The following is a 24,505-nucleotide window of genomic DNA, read 5'->3' on the forward strand; positions in this document are numbered from 1 at the left end:
TCACTTTAAAAAAAGTCTTGCAGACTCTAATTCGAACGTTTTCAACCTCATAGAAAAATGCAGAATTAAGTGATCTATAATTTTGGGTACTGCTGTATCTGTATTTAGGCTTAATTTCTTGAGTGTGCCTTACGATGAACTCTCTTTGCTTTTGAAAGTCGCCTAGTCTCCAAAATCTATCGAACAAAGTTTTGCGTAATTTTTCACCTGTTTTAGTTTTGCATTTCAATTTGCACTTATCTTGGCATGGAGGCTTGACTGCTCTTTCAGGGACTCTCTTATTTGTTGAACTCACATAAGCCTTCCCGTTGTTTCTCCGAGATTTCTTAATATTTGAGGACCAGCCGGCAGGGTTTTATTATCCTTTTCTTACACCTTTGAAGGCTTTCAGAATTAGCAGACTGCTCTATGATCGGTTGAGAGGTGGAAGCTTCAGCAAGCGGATTCTCGTTTAAAAGATTGGCAGAATCCGGCGTGGCAGATGACACAGCGTTACTATCTATTTCTGTATTATAACTGCTTGAAGAACTGCTGCTGGAACTACTAGATGATGTGCTAGAACTGAAGGAGAAGGTAGTACTGGAAGAACGAGACGTTATTATTGGAACGATGAGTGATGAACAGTGCGTTACCTCTGTGGGAGGTGGGTTGAAGAGCGGATCCGCATCTGAATCGTCGAAATCGCTTCCATCGCTGTTAACCGGTGAAATATAGTACGATGGTTTTACCTGGGTACTGGTTGATGGTGATGCTACCGTTGTTGGATTCTTTTGTAAATTCATTGTGTCAGTTTTCGAGGTTTTTTCCATCACCTCGGTGCTCGTCGAAGGTGTTATTGAGTTTTCTCGAAGCTCCATCTCCGTATAATCGCTGTTAACTGGTGAACTACAGTGCGATAGTTTTACCTGGGTACTGGTTGATGGTGATGCTACCGTTGTTGGATTCTTTTGTAAATTCATTGTGTCAGTTTTCGAGGTTTTTTCCATCACCTCGGTGCTCGTCGAAGGTGTTATTGAGTTTTCTCGAAGCTCCATCTCCGTATAATCGCTGTTAACTGGTGAACTACAGTGCGATAGTTTTACCTGGGTACTGGTTGATGGTGATGCTACCGTCGCACATAGATAGATTTTAATGATTTAGGCGGCCAAAATTATTTTTGGGGTTATTTTAGTTCTAAGTTCAATTAAAATAAAGAAAAGGTATATATTTATAAAAACATACATATATTTGTCAGGTTATAAAGAACAGTAATATATAACAGAGCTAAATTCACTAAAAAATACAAATGAATGGAAACAGAATTTAACAAGTTTTCTTTAAATATAAAATTACATTAAAAATCGGTATCTTCAGGTCCAGATGTCTCTACTGACTCTGTGTTTGGGTCACCAGGTAATAAAAGTTTAACCGTTTCAGGTAGAAATGCGTTACGTGAAGGTTTTCTTATTTGTCTCATGCAACTAATGAAGGGATCTGAACTTAACAAAAGCCTATAATATACATCTAAGTTACATTCTTCCCTAGAAAACTTTCTGGCAAAGTTAAGCCGGTACGATCGGAAATGCTTGTTCCGGGCTTCTGCAGCTTCTTCCGATAGCTGTCCAATTGGAAGGAGCCCCGAACTTTTTATGATTTGGCTTCCATGTACCAATATCTTGTGCATAGTTGGCGTCATTGGGTGCCAACCATACTGTTCTACGTACAATTTTGCTGTGTCGTACGCATACTTATCATATTTTTCAGCATCAATTTTATGGCCACTAGAAATAGTTTCTAAAATAACCTTGAATCTGTAAATCAGTTCAAAGTTAATACCTGTGATGGCTGAAGCCAATTCGGGGTTTTCAAAAAACCTCCGGCTTGTGTTGCCATCATTGGTGTTGCCAAAGTTGGCCTTTGGCATGTCAATAAGCAAACCGGTTTCATTTCGAAACCTCTCCTGAATTTCCAACTTCTTTTGGGCTTCTAATGCCTTGTCTTCTTCGGTTTTTCTTTCCCTGTATTTTTTTACAGGGAAAGTTTAGTTTTTACAAGAAAGGCAGTTTATACGAAAGGTGTATAATGCTTTCGAAAATTCGGATCCGGGCGTGTAATACTGACAAGCCGAATTCCAAAGCTTGAGGGTTTACACTATTTTTCTTCGATAGATCATTAAAGGTTTTCGAAGTAGCTCCACAGATGTAGCACTGGGATGTTGACTTTGTGTCTGTGGCTGCGTTACACACCTTTCCGTCAATCATAGTCATTTTGAGTTGGTGCCCGAACGAAAACTCCTATTCATTCAACGTAACAACTGTTTTGTTTAGTTGCTTAATGGACTCCTGCACATATTTTATCTCTTCTTTAGTTATGTCCGTTGTTTCTTTTACAAATCGGAATCGAATCGGACGGCAAAACCTTGACGAAGAAGGAGTTGGATTCTGCCAAACAATTTTACTGCCTTCTTTTCCACAAACAATGCGCAAAGGCACAAAGGAACTCATAAAAATGTTGGCATCGGAATCAGTCTCATTATCGTAAATTTGTTTAAATTTGGATTGCTGAGAACCGTCACAACCCCATTTGCAGATTATCATTAACGACTTCCTTTCTTGCTCGTTAAGCCGGATTATCACATCTTCTAGGTATTTTGATAATCGTGTTACGGTTAGATCCATTAGGCACTGTAGATTACTTTCCGCGCAAGTAGCCGTAATTCTTAGGGATTCTTTCGGAGGCTAGCACTCTTGTTTTGCTTTCAAAACAAGATCATAGCAAGGAAAATGTTGTGGATTTGTTGCCCTTACTATCTTATACTGTCGTCTCGTAAAATCAGCTTCAACGAACATCTTAAGTGCTTGCAGAGGCGTCAATTGAGGTACCTCATCGTTGTTGGTAACTCTACTGTAGGCTTTTCTATATTTACTAGCCCGTGTTGGGGAGTTCGTAATATCTTTAAGCACTTTCGAGGCGGTCCTATGTCCCGTTGTCTGCAACACAGATGTAGCAGCGTGAACAATAACTTCATCACCTGCGGAGGCTCTTATTTCTTCCGTTTTTCTTCTTTTACTACGCTCACTTAGTTCTCCAAAAGACTTGGGTGGTCGACCTTGCGAGGAGGCTGATTCAATGGGAATCTCGAATGTTCCCTCTAACCGTGATTGGTTTATTTTCAGGAAAACATCTTGGTGTTTATTTGCCTTTACCCATCGTTGCTTAATTTGTGATTTTACATAAGAAAATCTTTTTTTAAAGTCTTCTTTAGCCTCTTTGTTGTGCCCATAGCGCATAAGGAGAAAATTCTCATAATAGTCAAGTTTTTCATTTAAAGTTTTTTTATTTTTTTTTATTAAGGAGAAAAAACAGATACAGATATCAATTGACAAAAATATATACGAAACATCAACTAGAGAATTCACCTGCATCCAAACTATTTCTCACGAATTAACTTAAACAGCAGAAAACATTTACAAATATTTTCACTTATAAATAGGGGAAAAATATATACATAAGAATATTATTTTACAAATAGAGATATGAAAGAAATGCGCAATATCCTTTTAAGAATTTACAAATTATTTTTGAAAAAATTTAGAGGGTAAAACAAAAAAAATATATATATATAAATAGATAAACAATGTTAAACAGAAAGTAAAAAATATTTAAATATATTTAAACGAAGTATGTCTAAGTTGTTTACTTTGAACTTTGTAGGAAAACAGTCTTCATTTTTCTACTAAAAGTAGTGCGTGTATCAAAAAATAAGTCAGAGTCCTTGAGGTTTTGATTCTGATTAAGTGATTCGCACATTCTTCTGATTGGATCCCTGACACCAGCATTTGTACGCGTCCTGCTAATGTGGAATAAGTCGTTAAGCCTTGTTACTCTGGGTGGTACTTTGAAGTTTATCAATTTCAGTAAGTCGGGACAGTCAATAACGTTGTTACAGATTTTATACAGAGTCATGAGATCAAGGTATGTTCGCCGGTTAGATAGAGTGGAGATGTTATAACTCGAGAGCATATGTATTTACCCACGTTTGGGTGCGCTCATTCTGTAATTGAGGCATCGCAGAAATTTCTTTTGAATATTTTCAATATTTTCTTTATAGATATCGTAAAGTGGATTCCATATGGAGGTGCAGTATTCAAGTTGAGAACGGACCAGAGTGTGGTAAAGAAGAAGATATGTTTCAGGTTTTCGAAATTCACGGCTGTTTCTGATGACAAATCCTAGCATGCTGTAAGCTTTATTCACAATATTATCTATGTGCGCATCGAAGTGGAGTTTGGAATCAAAAAGTACGCCTAGATCTCTTATACAGTAAACGCGCTCGAGTAAATAATTACCAATACAATAATTGTGTTTGATAGCGTTGTGATTTTTAGTAAAACTTATTTGTTTACATTTATTGTAACTTAGGTAAATTTTGTTTTCATTGCAAAACGTTTCGAACCTTACTAAGTCGCTTTGTATGAGAAGACAATCGTTTAAATTTCGAACAATGGCAAATATTTTTATGTCGTCAGCGTACAAAAGATATAAACAATGCATGAAACATTTAGTAACAGTGTTAATAAAAAGAATAAACAACAGCGGACCCAGGATTGACCCCTGTGGCACGCCAGAAGTAACTGGTTCCCATGTAGAAGTCTGTCCTCGTAATGATACGGCTTGTTGTCTTTTTGTTAAATATGAGATAAACCAACGTAATAAATTTCCTCTAATTCCGTTGTACATAATTTTTTTAATAAGAATAAGGTGGTCAACCTTGTCGAAAGCTTTTTTGAAATCGCAATATATTGCATCTACCAGGGGCCTTAGCATGAGAAGTCGATATAGCCCTATAGCAATACGATATCGTTAAAATACGTCATCAATGAGCACTTAACGACATATGCTAGCACGATCAAAATATAACAACCGACGATTGTTAAAATTCCTTGTCTATGGTCAAAGTAGCGACGGTATCGTTAAAATTGCGAGCATGAGAATGTATCGATAGGATAACTTCCGACCGACGGTTGCTAAAAGCCCGCCGAATATAACGTGGGGTCTTGAGTGTCAGTTAAAACTTTGGTTGGCTGTCGATATACGTATTTTTTTAATAATGTCGTTCATTATGCAAAATTTCTGGTTTAATGAAAGGAGGCAGGTTAGGGAAGATCGTAGGATTGAAAGGCGTCGTTTACGCGATCAATTAAATCCGTTCGAACTTGCAGAGACGGAATTCAGACAATTGTTTCGAATATCTCGCATTATGGCTAGAGATCTCATTGATCAATTAACTCCTTTTCTAGTGTCAAAAAATACATTAGGACTTCCAGTATGCATTAAAGTGAGAGTATTAAATATTATTGATATCTTAGTAAAACAAAAACACAATATAAATCTATCCACCACTGGAACGACCACGTGAAATAAATAAATTTGTTTCGATTGCTGATGATAATTTTTCACAATAAAGTGATTAAAATGATCAAAAGTGAAGTTTATTAATCAGTTGTATTATTTATGATGTTGACAGGTACTCGCACCCATCAGCTTCTTTGCTACAGGGAGCTACCAACGTGGAGTAGGCCAAGATCACTTCTTGGCGATAGGGCAAACTACCGTTAGCAAGTGCATAAAACTGTTTATGAAAGCAGTTTTAGAACATCTGTACAGAAGATGGATACATTTTCCGGCTACAAATGAAGCCCGCAAGCAAGTAGAGAGTAGTTTTAGGGAAAAATTAAACTTTCCACATGTTCTGGGATGCATCGATTGCACCCACATCGCCATCGTCACCCCTTCCAGACACGAGGAGCAGTACAAAAACCACAAAGGATTTTATTCGCTGAATGTTCAAGTGGTAAATATTTTTTCAGAAATAAAACAGCCGGATTGTTGTTTTCAAATTTTATTGAAGGTTTTTTATGTTTGATAAACAGGTCTGCGATGCTACGTTGAAAATATTGAGCATCAACACACGCTTCCCAGGTACTGTCCATGACCAATTCATTTGGAATAATAGTTTAGTCAAAACTGAAATGAACAGACTATACAATCAGAGAATTGGGACATATTTCTTGCTAGGTATGTATTTCAACAACTCATTTTAAAAAAAGGCAAAAAAATCATAACTTAGTAGTTATATGTACCTATTATAATGGGTGTTTTGTTTCAATCAGGCGATTCTGGATATACACTCGAGCCTTATCTGATGACACCAATATTGAATGCAGTCGAGGGGAGTGCCCAATACAGATACACAAAGGCGCACTGTGAGGCGAGATGTTCCGTAGAACGCCTATTTGGGGCATGGAAGGCTATATTCCGTTGCCTCAGGAAAGACAGAGTTCTCCATTATGAGCCCGATGCTGCTGGTCAAATAATTATTACTTGTGCTATACTATACAACATGATGAAGCACTATAAGTCAGTTTCCTTGTTGAACTATATGCATTTAAAAAAGTAAGGCAACAGTACAAAATATTAATAAATTGTTCTCTATTTTCAGATTAACAGACTATTATAATGATAATGTAGAGTTAAGAGAGGTTGAGCTGCTGCACCAGCCTGAAGATGTCAGCAGGGTTGTTGCAGCCCGCAGAGTGAGAGACGAACTAGTGCGAAAGTACTTCTCCCACGAATGATAATATATTAAACAAGGAAACTGACTTATAGTGCTTCATCATGTTCAAACATTGTATCGTATGTACCTACATTGTAAAAACAATTCACGCCTCACAGAGACATTGCAAGAGTTTGAAGAACTGCTACTAATCAAGTACATATTCATATATGCAAAGCGCTGCATGCAATATTTCTCAAAAAGAACTTCAATAGTACTTTAAAACATTGTATTGTATGTACCTACATTGTAAAAACAATTCACGCCTCACAGAGACGTTGCGAGAGTTTGAAGAACTGCTACTAATCAAGTACATATTCATATATGCAAAGCGCTGCATGCAATATTTCACAAAAAGAACTTCAATAGTACTTTAAAACATTGTATTGTATGTACCTACATTGTAAAAACAATTCACGCCTCACAGAGACATTGCAAGAGTTTGAAGAAATGCTTCTAATCAAATATACATATATGCAAAGCGCTGCATGCAATATTTCTCAAAAAGAACTTCAATAGTACTTTAAAACATTGTATTGTATGTACCTACATTGTAAAAACAATTCACGCCTCACAGAGACGTTGCGAGAGTTTGAAGAACTGCTACTAATCAAGTACATATTCATATATGCAAAGCGCTGCATGCAATATTTCACAAAAAGAACTTCAATAGTACTTTAAAACATTGTATTGTATGTACCTACATTGTAAAAACAATTCACGCCTCACAGAGACATTGCAAGAGTTTGAAGAAATGCTTCTAATCAAATATACATATATGCAAAGCGCTGCATGCAATATTTCTCAAAAAGAACTTCAATAGTACTTTAAAACATTGTATTGTATGTACCTACATTGTAAAAACAATTCACGCCTCACAGAGACATTGCAAGAGTTTGAAGAACTGCTACTAATCAAGTATACATATATGCAAAGCGCTCTATGCAATATTTCTCAAAAAGAACTTCAATAGTACTTTAAAACATTGTATTGTATGTACCTACATTGTAAAAACAATTCACGCCTCACAGAGACATTGCAAGAGTTTGAAGAAATGCTTCTAATCAAATATACATATATGCAAAGCGCTGCATGCAATATTTCTCAAAAAGAACTTCAATAGTACTTTAAAACATTGTATTGTATGTACCTACATTGTAAAAACAATTCACGCCTCACAGAGACGTTGCGAGAGTTTGAAGAACTGCTACTAATCAAGTACATATTCATATATGCAAAGCGCTGCATGCAATATTTCTCAAAAAGAACTTCAATAGTACTTTAAAACATTGTATTGTATGTACCTACATTGTAAAAACAATTCACGCCTCACAGAGACGTTGCGAGAGTTTGAAGAACTGCTACTAATCAAGTACATATTCATATATGCAAAGCGCTGCATGCAATATTTCACAAAAAGAACTTCAATAGTACTTTAAAACATTGTATTGTATGTACCTACATTGTAAAAACAATTCACGCCTCACAGAGACATTGCAAGAGTTTGAAGAAATGCTTCTAATCAAATATACATATATGCAAAGCGCTGCATGCAATATTTCTCAAAAAGAACTTCAATAGTACTTTAAAACATTGTATTGTATGTACCTACATTGTAAAAACAATTCACGCCTCACAGAGACATTGCAAGAGTTTGAAGAACTGCTACTAATCAAGTATACATATATGCAAAGCGCTCTATGCAATATTTCTCAAAAAGAACTTCAATAGTACTTTAAAACACTGTATTGTATGTACCTACATTGTAAAAACAATTCACGCCTCACAGAGACATTGCAAGAGTTTGAAGAACTGCTACTAATCAAGTATATGTATATGCAAAGTGCTGCATGCAATATTACACAACACGTACTTTAAAATATTGTATTGTATGTATCTAAATTGTAAAAAAATGACATTTGTTGTTGAGTTTCACTTTTTCACAAGAAACATAAAAATTATGAACATACAAAACGTTAATAAAAATAAAAATTTAACACACAAAGTATACAAAAAACTTATTATCTTGAAAATTATAAAAAAAAACCTAAAAACTAATCGCAGTCATCCTCCGACTCCAACTGCAACGTATAGTTGGGCGAGTTAGCAAATTATGTTGACGGTTGTTTCGATGGTTGAGTTTGTCTAGAATTAGAAATATTTTATTAGAGATCTCATTCATTCTACTTTCATCGTACCTCCTAGCTGGACTGCTTGCCTCTCCAAGGACAATTGTTAATAATCGTGTTCCATCCCTTGTGAACATACTTCGCAATCTCTCAAGTGACATATTAAATAATGCAATATTTAATTTAATTTGTTCAGTTTTGTACATTAAATGTTTTTAAAAGCCTGTATAGATGTATAGCAAATAAATACCTCGCCAACTGTCGTTGGAGTAAACAAACCCTTTCACGTTCCACTGCCGTGTATCTCTGAAACAAGAGATGATAATTCATTAATTTACTAACTTAATTTACCTTCTATAGTAAATGAGTTATTAGTGCCAGTGAGACGAGACCAGAAAAGCACCATGTCTATGTAGACACTGTATCTTGCCCGGTCTCGGGGTGCCCTGACAAATAATTACAAAAAGGAACAGGAAATACCTCAAAAATGTCAGCAAATCGATCCATTGAACTCTGAAATGATAAATAACAACTCATTAATTTAATTTAAATAACAATAGGTAGTCGACATACTAAAAGGAAGATTATAAATGAATTTATTCATTTTGAATTTCTCGCCAAGCTGGATTTTACATGTTTATTAATTTTTTTTAACACAAAGAATATCTAAACAAACAGAACAATAAAAACTCCACCGCGCAAAATGGAAAAATAGTACATTGGGAATAGTACAATAAATAAATGAAATAAGTCAAAGCTAATAATAATAGAAGAGTATGTATGAGACGATGTATGAATGTAAATGAGGCAAGGAGTGTGTGCCAAGACCGAGTTGTTTGGCGGTCCGTCCTCTCTGCCTACCCCTGCGGGGAAACGGCGTGATGGTTAGTTAGTTAGTTAAGTCAAAGCTGGGCATTTTATTTTGTTCTACTAAGATTTAATTCTAATTTAAAAGTACAGTGCCACACTTATAAGTTGGCAGTGGCCTAAACATGGATTGACGCTATTTCTTTATATTTTAATCTGGCAACTTACACGTGTAGCGCTGTATTTGGGAGTGATTCGAAGAGAAATAGGAAATACCTTAAAAATATTGGAGAATTTATTAATAGCTCCCACAAGCTCCTTGGATGATTCGTTACTAGCCTCCTGCACCATCACCATCCGAACCCCCACATCTGGCTTGTCAGTTAGCTTCCTCTTCTTGCTCGGGCGAGAAGGGGAAGCTATGTCACGCCATGTCTGTAAAATGTAAAAATAATGTCAGGTTAAAAGTGATTTACCGTCTTATATCAAGTGTCTCGATGATAGATTATATTAGAAGGTCAGCAAAGTTTGCTGCAACCAGTTTGTATAGGTAGGTACAAATACTCACTGTTTTCCACTGCTCGTCTGACTTAGCAGGACATAATTCTGCCAGTTGTTCCGCCAAATTCCGAACCCCGAGGTCCCACAAACCTTCCAGCGGCGAACTCCGAATGGTCAGCCATATAGCTGGTTAGCAGTCCATTTGACTGGTCGTCGACCTTACTCTCTTCCTGAAATCATAATATCAGCATTTTGAATATCTTAAAATACTGCGTATGATTGAAATATTAGTAAAAATAACTTCAAAATTTTGACACAATAGAATGTAAGTATATCTCTTTGATAATAATGGAAATTCTTTCACATAAAAAGATAAATAAATAACTTACCCAGCTACCATTGCTTGCGACATCGTAAAATATTAAAAAAACAAGGCGGTTACAATGATCAAGCTTGAAATCTGACGTTTGACGTCTGACGTCTATCCAATTCATAGACAATTCCGTCCCAGTATTGCCAGCGTATATCGATTTGTATTTATTGCCTTATCGATGTCGTTAGAGATATCAATAGTGTTCTCATGCTAGGGAAGTCGTTATAAAATGGTCGGTAGATACGCTTAGCAATACGATATCGTTAAGTTCGATCGATTCTCATGCTAAGGCCCCTGGTGGCCTCGATCCATGCTAGTAAATAAGAAATTTGAGTAAATAAGTAAATTACTCGTGGTAGATTTGCCTTTTACAAACCCGTGTTGTTGTTCAGTGATTTTGGCAGCAAGCTGGGGATATATATTGTCATGGACAAGTCTTTCCAATAGCTTAGGGATCGCCGAGAGAATGGATATTTATTTATTTATTTAATTCAAAAAACAGTTTTTACATAAAAAGCATACGCTGCACATCTCACTAGGGCATTCCTGTATCAAGATGTGTAGCTTTACAATAATATCATTTAAAAAAATACATATATGTAAATTTAATATAATAACAACATTAAATTAAATTTAAACAAAAAAAGAAAAGTTTATGACACGGACGTTTCGAGACCGGTAGACAAAAATAAACAAAATTTTAGTAACAAATGTATGAAAAAAATAAAAACAAATAGATATTGGCCTATAGTTTTCCACTCTTTGACGCGAGTCACCCTTGTGGACCGGTATAATATAGGCCAACTTCCACCTATCAGGGAAAACCCCATCACTCAGGCATTTATTAAATATTATGGTAAGCGGCACACACAGTGACGACGCAGCAGATCTAAGGAAAAACGCCGGTATTCCATCGTGACCCGCACCCTTGTTTATGTCTATCGATTTTAAACTCGATTGCACTTCTTTTTCCGTTAGTTTAATTGTGTGAATGTGCGCAAGTCCAGCGTCCTGAACTTCCTCGAGTTGGTCAATGTTAATAATTGGGTCATTGATAGAGGAAGGTTCAAATGTTGACTTAAAGAATTCAGAGAACATATCACAAATTTCCTGGGCATCGTTAGATTTGCGCCCTTCGAAGGACATTGCAGCAGGGTATCCATCAGACGATTTTAATGAGGATATGTATGACCAAAAGCTTTTGATATTATTTTGCAATGAACTTTCGATGTTGTCAAAAAATAACCTTCGGGTTTCATAAGTCAATTTTTTGTATGTAGCACGTAAGAAGGAATAATAATAATTCACGATAATCAGAAAGACCTTTATATGTCTTCCATTTGAGCCAGACTTTATCTTTTTTCCTTGATAACCTAATAAGTTCTGGAGTAAACCATATGGAGAATTTGTCATTTCGTCGTGCCAATACTGGAATAAGCTTATCAATTACACTGTTTATTTTTAAATAGAATCGATCTACTGCTTTTTCGGCTGGTAAATTTGCGATTTCAGATAACCAATCAATACAATTAATGTCCTCATTAATCTGAGCATAATTAGCTTTCCTGAAATTGCGCCTACGCTGTATTTTGTTTTTGATTTTTGGTTGAATTACGAAGGATATATCAAATTCAAGGGCTGGGTGGTGTCTATCCTCTGAGAGGAGAGAGTTGTTGCTACGTTTAACATTTGTTTCGCGACTGTAGAATACGAGGTCTAAGTATTTTTCATTATGGTTTGGTATACAGTTATATTGGAGTAAGTCCATCAATGACATTGCTTGAGGCAAAGTTTTCGATGCAGCCGTATTTGAGGAGACGAGACCTTGACTGCTGTCTTCGGAAAATGACCAAGTCAGAGTTGGTAGATTCATATCTCCTAGTACACAAAAAGTATTATTTGGTTGTGATGAATATACAGATTCCAGGTTTTCGGAGAACGTATCATAGACCGTAGGTTGTGAGGCAGGAGGTATGTATACTGCACATATGATGAGATTGAAAGAACTTACCGGAATAGAAATGAAGATTTGTTCGATTTGACCATTTTCCCAGTCGTCGAGCCGGGAAGATGCAAGCTCCTTGCGCACTGCTACCAACACACCGCCTCCGTCCATTTTACCAGTGAGTGTACGGTCCCTATCACGTCGGAACACCGTGTAACGCGAATCTATGAATTCAGCCGTATTTATACTTGCTACAAGCCATGTTTCAACTAGAACTATAACGTCGTAGTTATTCGATAATACATTAATTAGTAGCTCCTGGGTTTTGGTCCTAATACCACCACAGTTCTGGTAATAAACGGATATAGATGATGATGAGATCATTTTACCAGAGTAGGAGTGCCGTTTGACATATTCCACAATCGCACGAGTGATACATTATGCAGGGCATATGAGGCTTCGAAATTACATAAAAAACATAGACTACTTATTAGATCAAGGAATGTGAAATATGTTGACATTTTAGAATGTGAATGAATATGTGAGAAACATGGTATTGGTTTAAAGTTATAGGGATATTGCGCGGTAAACAAAAACATAAAGTAGCTTTGAAAGAAACAAATTACAGAATACTGTGAGAAAGCGGATACCGAAGACAGCAGTAACATGTTTGTAGTCACATGTTTTCATGTGTGATTATCTTTTGAAGGTCTCCTTCACGGCGAATGGTGAAAACCCGAGAGAGATCGTTCCTCTTCGCCAGAATACTGCCGTTCCGCACCCATATGTATTTAAAGCCGTTAGCTTTTCCGGCGGCTCGTGTTTTGGCAAATAGGATTCTATTTTTCAATGTAAGGTGCTCATTTATATAAAAATTGGTGGTGGGAGCACCAAATCCTAATTGTTCCGTGGTAAGGCCGCGGCGAGTCCTTGCTGCAGCGATGACATCATCACGAAGTCGCTTTGTGGAGAGCTGGACGACTATATTGCGTGGACGGTTGGAGGGCGAGGAGTGGCCGCGAGTGACGCAATGCGCAGAAACCACACAGCTACTTGGAAGCGGGACGTTAATGTTGGATCCTATTTTTTCTATTAATGTCATCAAATTTTCGCCCTTTGCTTCGGGAATCCCATGGATGTCTACATTGCATATTCTGCTGCGCTGCTCCATCTCATCTTGTGCATCTCGGAGTGACTGGACTTCTTGCCGGAGGTTTGAGTTTTCTTCTTGGAGAACGCTCACACATCCCAGAATTTTTGTGTATTGATCTTTCACTCGTTAGACAGCGCACTCGTTAGACAGTTGGTAAATTTTGACTCTGTAGTTGGTCAAATATGTATTGACGAGTCACTACTTTAGTACCCGATGTAGTAGGTAGACCTGAAACAAATAAAAAAAAACAATTTTAATACAAAATATCGCACACTCAATATTTCCTATATTTGACAAAGAGCCTTTCAAAAGGGCTTAGCTCAAAAAAGCGAGATTTTGCGCGGCTATTTCTTATGGAATTAGTTAGTTACATATATGCACTATATAGTATAGTGAAAAATAATACAGGGACGGACTCATAAGTACATTAAAAAGGCACTCGAATTTAAATATGTATATTAAAAATAAAAAAAAATTGACAGAGTGATGTTTGTCGTTTTAAAAATGAATGACAGAGAATGTTAATTAAATTTTTCTGTAACGAAAACAAATTGTTCTTACCTGTATTATTGCAATCCATCACAGTTAAAACGGAAATATTAGCTTGAAATGAATAATGCACTTTGGAAAGTTATAAGTTTAGGAGAGCGCCGAGACCCGACACGTACACACTTGTTCACTATCGAATTCCGACTGATCAAAGTCCACTCCCGCGCTTCCAAGGAGGGGGGAGGGGATGTTATATTGTACATAGAACTGTTGACTCGCCAATTAAATAGATACCTTACCATTATATTGATTTAAAAAAAATACTTTTGGCCGTCTAAATCATTAAAATCTACGTATGTGCGTCGTTGGATTCTTTCGTAACTCCATAGAGTCATTTCTCGACATTTTTTTCATCACCTTGGTGCTCGTGGAGGGTATTGTTGAGTTCTCTTGAAGCTCCATCTCCGTATAACTGCTCTCAGGCTCATTTGAGCTAACCTCCATCGCATTCTGTAGAAATAAAATCCCACGGCCCTTCATGATCTGTAGCAAAAATACGAAGTAGTTAAAATTCACGAATACTATACTAACTCAAAAAAATGTTTTTAAATCCTAGTATTTCAGACAATTAAAATTTATAAAAATCGATTTCAGAAATACAAGGACCACTTTAAATATGCCTCTGTCAAAATAAACAATAGCATTGTTTGCTTTAGAATTAGAGCCAATTTAAATTTAACCAGCGATACCAGACTAACTCAAATATTGTAAAATAATTTCAACCACACTAAACTATTATGAATTAGTAAAATTAAAATGACTTACTTTTGTAAATAAAACCAGAGTAAGTGGAGTTGATATGTAGAACGCCCAAGAAACAAGACAGGTTCAATCACGAATACCAAATCAACTAAAATAATTCACGCTTTATGACTGCAGTTAATCACGAATACAAAACTAAGTCGAAATAATCCAGTCTTTGTGCGTATTGACAGCACCTTCCCCTATGCCTGGTATGTCGTAACTAGTGATGTGTTACTGACTACTGTTGTTGGTGGTGGGTGTACGTGGAGCAACTCAGAAAGACTAACTTACATCGCCATCACATTATTATTGATGGAGATTTTTAGACAGGTGTCTTTGTAGTTTGTGTAGTTTTCGACGCAGATTCCGACAATCGCAATAACTCAATTTTGAATTATTTCGAGTTGTGCTACCCTTTATCTAGGTGTGCGATATAGCCCTATTGAAAGGTTTGCTATTTTTAAATTTCCTTCATCACTTTCTGTTCCACGATTATTTAAGAATCGCTTCTTGCGATGTTTATTCATAACAACCGTAAAACCATTGTTTACGTTTGACGGTGAACTGCTTTGGGCTGCTTCGGTTTTTTCCGGTTCTCTTCGGGCTTTCTCACTAACACTAGCATAAGTACGGGCATTTCGTTTAGATTTGCCTTCGTGCGCGGCTGTAGGTTGTGGCCAATGTGTCGTATTTATTTGCGTATTCTCGTGATTTGCATTGTTTTCGTTTGAAATGTCACGAGAGTTTATGGAAGGACTCACAATTTTTGGTTGTGCATTAGAATTTGAGCGTTCATGTGTGATATGGCTGACGGTTTCTTTGATTTGACTAAGTTCCTGCTTCAAAGCATTCATATCTAAGATTGTTGCCTTTGCAGCAATTTCGGTTTTCAGTAATATTAAATCTTTAAGAAGTCTTGTAACGTCGACGTGGTCAAAAGTGACTGGTGGTAACTTGTTGAGATCACGGGCGACAAACGTAGGAAGTTGGTCTGGATCGGTTTCCTTCATGGTCTTTATGATATCTTGCAATGTTTTCGTTATTTTGCCATCGCCTTTTCTCGTGATACGACGGCCAGGAACGGATTCTAACAGGAGGCATTTAGCACTTTCAATTTCTTCCTCTTGGAAGCTTGTGGAACAAATTTGTACAATGCTCACTTCATCAAGAACATCCACTTTATTTTGTACGAATGTTAATAATTCGTTAATAATAACTCGACAGGCGCATTTCGTTGACATTTTAATTGAGCGGTTATAAACGCGACTTATGGCTATTCAAAACCATAGAATGACCAACGTTCGTGAACACACAGCATATTATTCCTTATAAAGTAACATAGAACAGATGTTTACCTTCGTAATCTTCAGTGATCCTTTTGATAGGAGGAACCATACTGCTGGTACCTGGTAATATATTAAGCTCTGGAATAAACATATTTATCGGGTTAACCAACGTTCGTGAACACATAGCATATTATTCCTTTTCAAGTAACATAGAACAGATTTATACCTCTGCAATCCTCCATGATCCTTTTGGAAGGATTTATATTTTCCATTGCGTAATTATGGTCTTTGAAGACATCGCACCGTCCTGGCGGAACACGGTTGTGGTCTAAAAGTAAATTCAATTCTGAGGTGAAATTAAGTTACACATTGCATGGAACACTGAAGACAAACAAAGGGATATTCACACCCGTATTTTCGTCATAACGGATCCGATACTGTGTTAAATCGGGATAACTACCAATTCCGGGTAGATTTAGAGTTGGCAGTGCCGAACTTCGCAGCGATCCATTGGGCTTTTTGTTTTTAATGGAGAAATGGCAGCCGCAAACTAACGCATATCTCGCCATTTTTTCAGTTTCAGTGCCGGCAACCCGGGCGTTTATTTAAGGTTGGTTCTGTACAGATGTTTTTTTTTCATTACCCTCCTCACTAGACAAAGTCTGTTCTGAGGCTGGTAATTAACAATTTATATATAAACCAAATGTTTAGTAAAAAATAGTAAAATAAAAATAATCAGAAAAATAGTAGTAAAAAAATGAGTAATATAAAAATAGAAAAAAAAGTGTAGTACTATATATATGTGTTGAAAAATTATGTATTAAAATATGAAATGATTATTTCGTATTATAATTAATTATAAAATTTTGTAATTTTGTTAGAATTTGTGTGCAGTTTGGTTTGTAAAATGCATTAGATGTTTAGAATATTTCTAATATCTGTTCTTTCTTTTACCATCAACCAGTTTACAAATCTTTTGAACACCCAATTCAAATTATTTGGTAAGACGTAAGTTTTAGTTTGGGTTAGGAACATGTTGAATATGTGAGAAGCCAGATAAGATTCATGTCTTTTAGCGAAATTTGATTTGATATACGGTACTTGTAATTGTTTGTGTGTAATTGCTCTCGTGTTTTGCGAGTGAGTTATGTGATGTGGTAATTTTTTTATGCAGTTTTTGTAGATGATCTTCTTTATGAACAGTTTATTTATGTCTAATAAGTTATTTTCAATCATTAGCTGTTCTGTCGGATGTTGATAAGGCTTTCTAAACATAATTCGAATTATTGATTTATGATTAATTTTAAGGGATTTGAGATGAGTGTCTGCTGCTACTCCCCATACTGAAATACCATACATTAGAATACTTTTACAAAGTGCAAAGTATATATTTTTTAGCTGATTTAATGACATAATATTTCGTATTGTTTTGAAGATGTATAATAGTTTCCGGATTTTTTTTGTTATTAGGTTAATTTGGAGATCCCATTTTAGATTATGGTCAACAGTTAAGCCGAGATATTTGATACTATCCGCATAATCTATTTTGTCACAAGTACAGCGTGTGTTGTTTGTGGAAGTATTGGTGCAGGGGTGAAGATGTAATTGTGGGCGACTATCTGGCTGACCAGCTTTTGTTTTACTAAAAGTCAGGTATTTTGTTTTAGAAATATTGAGTGTAAGAAGTAATGATTTAAACAGAAATAAACTCTTATTTTGTATGATTTGCTTTTATTAACTGATAAGAAGTACATTTGTTATACACTCGCTTTGCAATGTCACAGAAGAGAAGAGGAGTACATATCGACTGCTCCAAGTAAGACTGCAGTAACTCACTTTTTGTCATTTTGCAGGAGAGCGATTTTAAAGTTAAAAAAATTCTGCTTAATCTTAGATGAGGTTTTTGAATTTTATTTAAATTAAATAAGTTTCGCTTGTTAATACTCTTTCTAACTACTTAATATTTTCTTAGTATTTCCCTCGAATTCACACTAATTTGAAGGGTTTTGGGACTTACTACTCTTTTCCTCGGAGTTTTTTGTAATATCAATAGGTAGTATGTTGAGCTACTTCTTTGTTACAGGGAAAAATTAAACAAATTATAGAAGTAGCAACGGGCTACTTTATTTTCACAGTAAAAAAACATCATTATTTATAGACATTAAGAATACACAGTTGCGAGTTTTTTAATAGTTATAGTTTCTCAGTGTTACAAATAACAACACAAAAAAACATTTTTAATTCGATCAGCTGAAAATATTAAAATTAGTTACTTGCATAAAATAGAAGAGATTCTTTTTTTTTAAAAAGAGAGACAAACATTCCCGGGTTATGAATAACCCAACAATGTTTGGAAATCTCCTACTACCACCATAGAAAGCCGAAATGTTGATCGTGTTGTGATGGAGGACTTAGCCAACCGAGGAATCGAACACGGGACGCCCAGGTGGGACCCAAGCGCTATGCCCACTTAACCACTGACCGGTCTTAAGCTATTACATAAAATTAAAGAAGAAAATTAACATTAGAATTATAATTAGTTAGTTGCATAAAAAAGAAGAGATTCTGAAGTAATTAGGTACATAAAATTAAAGAAGAAAAATAACATTATAAAGTTTGATTCACTTTCTGAATCATCAGACTCCCCATCTCTGGAATTAGACTGTCCAATGGCGATTTCTTCGGTGGAAGAATTTAGTGAAAGATAAAAGATCAGTACGCTGCTGCATAATGCTAGCAGATGTTTAAGTTTAAGTTTATCGATTGTTTGTTTTGTTATTATACGCAGCAACAGGTTCAACTAATCTGTCCAGTTGCCTACCGTTTTTCTAAAATGGGTTCTTCCATGTAACCATATCGTATAGACACTTCCAGTGGATTATTGTGCGTCGCAGATACCAAGCGTACTTTGTTCCATTTCACAACTGTATTATCATTAGCTTTTTTCCAATTTCTTTGCGAAACGAGCGACTTGAAATCCAAAAAGTCTTCATGGCTCATTTCATTAATTTCATATGGCAAACCTTTCACTTTCGCACATCGAATAAGCATGACCCATTGTTCAGGCACGTAAATAGTTTTCCCTTTCCTTGCATTTTCTATTGTGACATGCATAGAATCACCCTCATTTTGTGTGTGTCCTCTCTCCATAAAACGATGCGTTACGTCAATTTTCAGGGTTCGTGCGGCATATTCCAACATGGAAAACACATATCGGTTTCGGTTCTGTCCACCGCAAATATCCGAATAGAATATAAATTTACGTATATTTTTTTGTTGCATTAAAGTTAAAAATTTTAGCAAACATGTAGCAATTTCATTGGCACCTCTTTTGGCTTCTGATTCATGCCAAATATAGCAGTGACCCTGTTTCTTTCCAATATCATAAATGGTGAAATTGTATGTTGCGTACTTTCTTTTGTAGTAAAAACTACTCCCATCTGACTGAGGTGTCTGTAAAACCTTTTGTAAGTCAAATACTGCTACGCATAGCTGCGAATCATTTTCAGCGTTCTCTTTATCCGAGTCTTTTAAGGTTCTGGCCTGAACTTTATTTTTCTGATGCGCTTCATAAGCATCTTTATTTGTTCTTCTTCTGTGGCTATTAGAAATTTCTCACACACCTCACACTGGTCTTTTTTAGGCTTGTGAAAAGCGTAATTATATTGTAAATTAAAAACATCTGAGTATTGTCTCAGTGTAGCAGATGTTTCAATGTTTCTCTCTTTCAGCCAATCTAGATACAGCCTGTACATTTTGGAAATGTTCAGATCACTTTCTAGGTATAGCTTCGTCGATGATTTTCTGGTATAGTGTGACTCCACAACAGGAAAAGCTCGGATGTGTTCGTGTACCGAATCTTTGATTTCAGGGAGAATTTTATTAGATCTTGTTGGGGACGGATATAGCACCGTCGCAACGCGGAATAATAGGATTGGAAAAGTTCGGAATGCCGACTTACCCTTTTCTATTCTTCCACGGTTTTCAATCCTTCTTTGCGCTGGTTCACAACAATTCACAAATTTCACAATGCGCGAGCTCACGACGGCTTTGATTTTCGACACGGTCGATAAGGGGGCTCCGTAATCAAACGATGTTGACAGGACGAATATTTTAACTCAACTAACGTCGGCATAGGAGAGGAGAGGAGTTGGGTAGATAGGCCACAATAATTTTACAAAGGATAGAAGGTAGGTAGCACGATGCTAGGTGCCAACATTTCCGCCCACCTAATTTGAACGAATTAATAATTATGATACAAAATTTAATAAAAGGTAAATTTAAATATATACATAGGTAAATTGTTCATTCAAGTTGTATCCGTAATGCCTCGCAGAAAACAATAAAAAAAAACTTTTTACTAAATTAAGTATAACTTTTCGAAGAATGGTTCCTGGACCATAACAAAAATTTTGGTTTTGAGAAATATTTAAAATTGCTAATAACTCCTTTGGTCTAGAATCTGAGTAAGAAACAAAACGAGAATTAGAGTATAGACATCTAAACAACAACAAAAAAAAATATATATAGATCCCAATGGTAAATAAAATAAAAATAAAACACAACAAAACTGGAAAATGAAAACGTATTCTATTTTAGATGTATATCTTAAGAATTATCACTAATAATAATTTTATTCTTCCGGTAACGGGCAAAGCTTTATCACTGGTCGAACCAACGAACCAGTTTTAGTTTTAACAGTAGCTACCCTAACTATTCCATCCTTACCGGGATGAACGTGGATAATTCGTCATAATACCCACTTCATCGGTGGAAGACGATCGTCTTTTATTAACACTAATTGACCTAATTTAATGTTTGAATTAATTTTGCACCACTTTGATCGTTGTTGAAGCGTATTTACATATTCTAAATGCCAACGTTTCCAGAAATGTTGCGACATCTTTTGGAGATGTTGCCACCTACTTAAACGATTAGACGTGGTGTCAAGAAAGTCATATTCAGGCAAACCTAGTAGGAATCCACCGATTAAAAAGTGGCCCGGGGTGAGTCCATTCACATCCTCGGGGTCTGAGCTCATTGAACACAAAGGGCGGGAGTTGAGGATGGCCTCAATTCTAGTGAGAACTGTCGCAAATTCTTCATAAGTTAGAACGGTCTCACCTATCACCCGTTTTAAATGGTATTTTACAGATTTTATCCCTGCCTCAAATAAGCCTCCGAAATGAGGACTTGCTGGAGGGTTAAAAGACCAAATAATGCCGCTCTGAATTAGATGATTAGATATAACATCACGCTGTGATGCCAAGAATTTATTTATACCGAGTAGGTACCGATTTGCACCGACGAAATTGGTTCCGTTATCGCTTATGATTTCAGAACATAACCCTCGACGATCTGTAAACCGGCTAAGGGCTGCAATAAATGCTTCAGAAGATAAATCAGACACGATCTCTAAATGAATTGCTTTCGTCGCCTTACATACAAATAGACATAAATAATCCTTTGACGTTTTTGCTCCCCTACGTTTGTGATCTTTCAAAGTGAAAGGTCCACCAAAATCAACACCAACTCGAGAAAAAGCACGGCTTTGTTGCACTCGAGAGGGAGGTAAATCACCCATTAGGGGAGGTAGCACCGAAGATTTCATTTTATAGCAGACAATGCATTTCGACAGTTGTGAGCGAATTTTATTCCGTGCAGCCACTATCCAAAATTTACGCTGAATAGTGAATTGAAGGCTTCGTGGCCCAACATGAAGATATAGTTTATGATGATAATCTATAATTAAATAAGCTAAATGACAGATTTTCGGAAGTAAGATCGGAAATTTACTTTCATATGACAAATTTGAATACTTGAGTCGACCGCCCACCCTGATAATACCGTGGCTATCAAGAAACGGTTTCAAGTTTTGAATTTGCGTTGAACATGGACTGCCATTTCGCATATTACGTATATCAACAGAAAAATACGTTTCCTGTTCAATGCGTACGATTTTCATAAGCGAATCATTTAATTCGCGAGAACTTAGATAAGTCGAGTTTGAATTTCCACTACCAGGACGTTTCTGACAATTATTTACGAAACGCATTATCCAAGCGACGACGCGTTGCAATTTATAAAATGAAGAATATTTACTAATAATCGAATTAGGTACTATTTGAGATGATACAAACGTTTTAAGGTTGCATGTTTTGAGTTCTGGTATTTCTCCGTCAGATTGATTGTACACAGCTGAACAAGGCCAGAGTGCTATTGGTTGGTGAAGCCATTTTGGTCCCGTAAACCACAAAGGGTGTGATATAATGTCTGCTGGGAAAAGCCCTCTTGAACCAGAATCGGCACAATTTTCCTCCGAGACAACATGCTTCCAAACAGCATTTGGTGTATTTTCCAGTACAACCCTATTAGCGACAAATGTTTTCAATAAATATGGCTGCGTTTTTAGCCACGCTAGTACAATAGTCGAATCTGTAAATAGAAAAACGTTTTCTATTTGTTCGGCAAACTTTACAGATGACATAATATACTTTACAAGTTTCGTGAGAAGAACGGCCCCACATAATTCTAGTCGTGGAATTGACAGGGTTTTCAAAGGAGCGACCTTCGATTTTCCCATTAAGATGTGAGTGGTATTGCTACTACGCTCTAATAAATATACTACTGCAGAATAACCCAATTGTGAAGCGTCACAGAACCCTACGAGGAAAAGACGACTTGTCATCACCGTGTTGTAATATCTAGGAATATTCAATGTTCGAAGTAATGAAAGTTGACTTACAAATTTACTCCACGTATTATGAATATGTGGTGGAACATCACGATCGTCCCAATCGACACCTAACATCCATAGTTCCTGTAATAGACATTTTGCGAAAAATGTCACTGGGGTGATGATCCCAAGTGGGTCGAATAAACGAGCTACCGTTGATAAAATTGTTCTTTTTGTGCATATCTCATTTGAAGGTAGATCGACCTTGTAGGTAAAATTATCAGTCGTTGGACTCCACTGAATGCCTAATATTTTAACAATTTGATCAGTTCCGGCGTTATCAAAAGAATGACCATCTTGCTGGTGCTCTTGCGAAACGTGATCCAAAAGTGACGGTGTATTAGATTGCCATTTACTAAGTTCTAATTTCCCAAGATTTAACAATCCAATGATATCTTGTTTTAGTCTGAGGGCTGTGCTAATCGTTTCTGTCCCTGTTACCAAATCATCTACATAAAAATCATCGCATAGAACCTTGGCAGCATCAGGATACTTTGATCCTTCATCTTGTGCTAGCTGGCGAAGGGTACGAATGGCCAAGAATGGTGAACTAGACAACCCGTACGTTACAGTTTGTAACTCGAAATCAATAACCGGTTCATTCTGAGATTCTCTCCACAAAATATTTTGGAATTTACGCTGAGATGGAATAATTAATATTTGCCTATACATCTTACAAATATCAGCTGTAAATACATACTTATGAAAACGAAAATTTAAAATCATACGTGCAATTTCAGTTTGCAATTTTGGACCGTTCAATAATAAGTCATTTAGAGATAAGTTATTTGGTTGGGTTTTTGCCGACCCATCAAAAACCACACGTAGTTTTGTAGTTTTACTGTCAGGATTCAAAACACAATGATGAGGTAAATAGAATGCATCTAAATTCCGAGGTACCCGTGTCATGTGTCCCAGACCCTCATATTCTTGTATAAAATTTCCGTAATTAATTGCTAACATGGGATCCCTTTTAAAACGAATTTCTAGTTTGTTCAATCGCGATTCCGCAAGTTTTAAGGAATTTTGAGAAGACATAATTTCAGATTTTGTTAATAATGGTACAACATATCTACCATCACATTCTCGATAGTGATTCGAAGCGTAGATTGTTTCGGCTAATTCGTCGTCCGGATTACTCGTCACAATTGAAGGTGTTTCTTCAATTTCCCAAAATTTTCTAAGAGTATTGCTTAACGAATTTGTTTAAAAAAATAAAGACGAAGGCGTTTGAAATGACGAATTTTCCATCTTCCCCATTATAATGTAACCGAATACACTGTTTACAGCACATGGAGAGCCGTGAATTATTTCATGGCCACTATTAAATATATCCAAGTATACGTCAGCTCCTAACAAAAGGTCTATTTTGCCCGACATGTAATATGATTCATCAGCTAATTTTAAATTTTTAAATTGTGACGTTCCACTCGATGGTAAATCATATGACGGATGATTAGAAGTGATTTCTGTAATCATGACAGTTTGACATTGAAGGATAGGCCCTTTTTTATTTCTAGGTTTTATAAAACATTTTGTTTTTCCATGACAAGAATTTATACTAGAATTTCCTAAACCGTTCAGTGAAATACGATGTTTTTTAATTGACAAACCCAAGAGCTGAGCACATCTTTCCGTAATCAGAGAGACTTGACTCCCACAATCCACGACGGCGCGGATAGGTATA

The 24,505-nt window shown here is 36.3% G+C and overlaps 1 protein-coding gene and 1 long non-coding RNA gene across 2 annotated transcripts in view; one reads left to right on the forward strand and one right to left on the reverse strand.

The window, feature by feature from the left end:
• LOC149409798 (uncharacterized) overlaps nucleotides 1-24,505 on the forward strand; it is a 215,220-nt gene that overhangs the window by 70,071 nt on the left and 120,644 nt on the right. The gene's annotated exons all lie outside the window — the stretch shown is intronic.
• On the reverse strand, nucleotides 5,866-7,063 carry LOC149409800 (uncharacterized). The gene is made up of 2 exons (XR_016305092.1): nucleotides 6,123-7,063; nucleotides 5,866-6,006 (listed from the first exon to the last, which is right to left on the reverse strand). It is a non-coding gene; the product is annotated as an uncharacterized LOC149409800 (long non-coding RNA).

This window comes from Hesperophylax consimilis, chromosome 29 (genome assembly GCF_061612785.1).
Source record: "Hesperophylax consimilis isolate HC1 chromosome 29, BYU_Hcon_1.0, whole genome shotgun sequence".
Taxonomy (NCBI): Eukaryota; Metazoa; Arthropoda; class Insecta; order Trichoptera; family Limnephilidae; genus Hesperophylax; species Hesperophylax consimilis.